Source organism: Protomyctophum bolini (genome assembly GCF_963924005.1).
Source record: "Protomyctophum bolini genome assembly, chromosome: 8".
Taxonomy (NCBI): domain Eukaryota; kingdom Metazoa; phylum Chordata; class Actinopteri; order Myctophiformes; family Myctophidae; genus Protomyctophum; species Protomyctophum bolini.
This window is the reverse complement of record NC_137869.1, coordinates 7,769,922-7,772,871: the sequence shown is the minus strand read 5'-3', so window position 1 is coordinate 7,772,871 and position 2,950 is coordinate 7,769,922.

Here is a 2,950-nt window from a genome sequence, read left to right as displayed (position 1 = left end):
GTGTTTATATTCCAGCTGAGAGAGAGAGAGAGAGAGAGAGAGAGAGAGAGAGAGAGAGAGAGAGAGATATTTAGGGATATGCAAAAGAACTGGTCAAAGCCTCATACTGGTTCAGCTGCATTCATGTAGCACCCTGGATTCAAACCCAGGTCTCCTGCGTGGGAAGTCAAGCATCCACGACACCGCTCACTTAAACAGTCAATCAATGGCTTCCTGAAAGTGAATTGATTGAGTGAGTGATTGATTGATCGATTACTTTAGTAGACAGAAATGCAAACATCAGAGTACGGTCAAACACTTGCAATTTCATGCACGGTGTTACATTTTCGTTATAAATGCTGCATGCTGATTGATAGCTGGTCACTTACTTGTGGGCTCGCCAAGGCGAGCATAATGTTTACTTGCATGAATTAATTTGTATTATTCTCCTAATTCTTGTGAATGTGAGAGCTCCTACTGCACATTTATATGTGTGGTCTGAAATAAACAGAGTGCTAATTGGCTCTTCGTTTCTCTGCCTTAACCTGAGAGACAAATCAGACATCTTTAAAACCCATAGAATCACTGTACAAAAACACTTGATCAAAAGCCCAACCGTTACCACCATTGCCACATAGCTCAAAAGTACAACTTATTTAATTTTAACAGCTTTAAACACTTTGCAGATGCTGGTCTCATTTTTAAGATCTTAAATGGACTTGCACCTCCACCACTGAAACAGTTCATAGATCGAAGGGACAGTGGTGACAGAGCAACAAGGGCAACTACCAGAGGGGACTATGAGCAGTGGCGGAAACTCCGTGGGTTCAGAGGCGCGATTGAACCCCCTGGCATTTTGGCAAAGGCGCGACTGAACCCACTGCATTTTGGCAAAATATATCTATATGCACTGCAGTAAATTATGCACCCACTGACTGTCCACTGAAATGTCCCCTCCCTAGTGGTCATGTTGTCATGCACGTAGTCACGTATACCTTTACGAGGGGTTCAAGATAGGTGTTGGGCCGCCGCGCATGCCGCATTCAAATGCTAATAAGGTGGCTTTTGTTCGAAAAAACAAAACTTGTTTGGCTGCTTGAACCCCCTGCCGTTATAAGAACTTTCCGCCTCTGACTATGAGTGCCAATCAGACGTAGTGTGTTTGGTAAAACAGTCTTCTCTGTTAGAGCCTCCCATCACTGGAACGGTCTCCCTACAGAAGTAAGAGAGACTTCCAACTATCTGACCTTCAAATTCAACCTGAAAAGGTGGCTAAAAACAATTCAAATCTGTAATCATGAGTAACTATCAGCACAATTTAGTATTCATCACCGGTGTCATTTCTCACTTCACTTTGCAGTTGTTCTGTCCCCTGTACCATGTTGATCTGTTCCTGTATTGTATTGTATTGTGTTTGTGTATGGACATAGTGTTGGGTGCTTGCACATATGCACACATGGCATCAACGCATGGTGTTGTGTGCAGGCACACTATACTCTGTCTTTCTTCTATCATATTTTGCCCAGGGACTACAGATGAAATTTAGCTTTGGCTAACTCTGGCCCATTTACATTGAGGTGAAAACTGACATGTTGATTAATGAGCTTTGTCCCTGTCAAATAAATAAATAAATAAATAAACCGTACTGTAGGGGATGTATCATGAGTGACCAAATGAGCCTGTTCAATAGTTCCATACTTTTTCCACCAGAGGGAGCCCCACTAGAGCAACAGGTCCCATACTGATTTTGGTTTTTCATCACAGCTGCAGAAAGAAATTATTTGTCTGTCTCGTTTCTCTCATATCATGGTTTTATGCTGTTGTATGCAGTGGCTCAGAAGGTAGAGCATATCGTCCAATGATCCCTGGGTCGGCGGTTCGAATCCCGGGTTCTCCTGTCCACATGTCGAAGTGTCCTTGGGCAAGACACTGAACCCTACATTGCCTCCAATGAGTCGGTGGGTGTGAGCTCGCCACCATTGGTGTGTGAATGTGGGAAGTGAGGACACTGGCATCGACTGCTTCGCTGCTTCACCTCCCAATGTATGAAAGAATGAACCATTGTTTAGCGCTTTGAGCACTTGGAAAAGTGCTATAAAAATGCAATTCATTATGATTCAATCACTTATTTTCTCTTTCTCTTCTTTGTTGACATATTTAATGAATATTCTCAAAATGAATTAGCCTATTGAATATTAAAGGTCATGCATAGCAGGTGAAACCTTGCATGACCCACTAGATGGCGGGCTCTTCCTACTGAAAGCGAAACGGTTTCCTTGTGTTCTGTTGATAAAGTGAACTTAAAACTTCATCTTATCATGTTCCATTGCCAGTTGCCACCCAAGTTAAAAAAAAAAAAAAGCAAAATGAAAACTGTGGCAGTATTTATCTACAGACACAGAAATCAATAACTATTCAGTTTGACTCATTTTTCCATTCCTCATGTTTCACAGTTATGAATAATGACTTGTGTCCCAACGGGGGATGTGCTGTTCCATCTCTCTGGGCTTCCACGCCACTCGTTTGTGGTCTACGAGACAGCATATTGCTCGTGGTGAATGTCCTGGGCGTGCACGTGTGTGTCACTGCCTGCGCCTCCCATCTGGGTTCAGGGTTTTGGAACCAGAGGATTTTGTGACTTGTTGATTTGCACACCGATCGACCGTCACAAACAAAATGTAACCACACGGACGTCAATGAGAATCCCTCTGGAAGACGCTCCGCACTTAAACAATCTGCTGCATGTCTCTCTCACACGTCAACAGGCCCGACCGAGAGAATGCCTCGGATGCTTGGGGGAAACTTTTCAGCTACGAGGATGGCTGGGAAATGGGTATGGTGGATTTACACTTGCATGCTCGCTTGGATGAAGGGAGCTGTTATGGCTAATTTATATGTTGTCACGGTTGTGCAACAAAGTATAAATTAAGCTCAAGTCTTAGAATGTCTGGGGTCTGGTGCAACCTGTGGC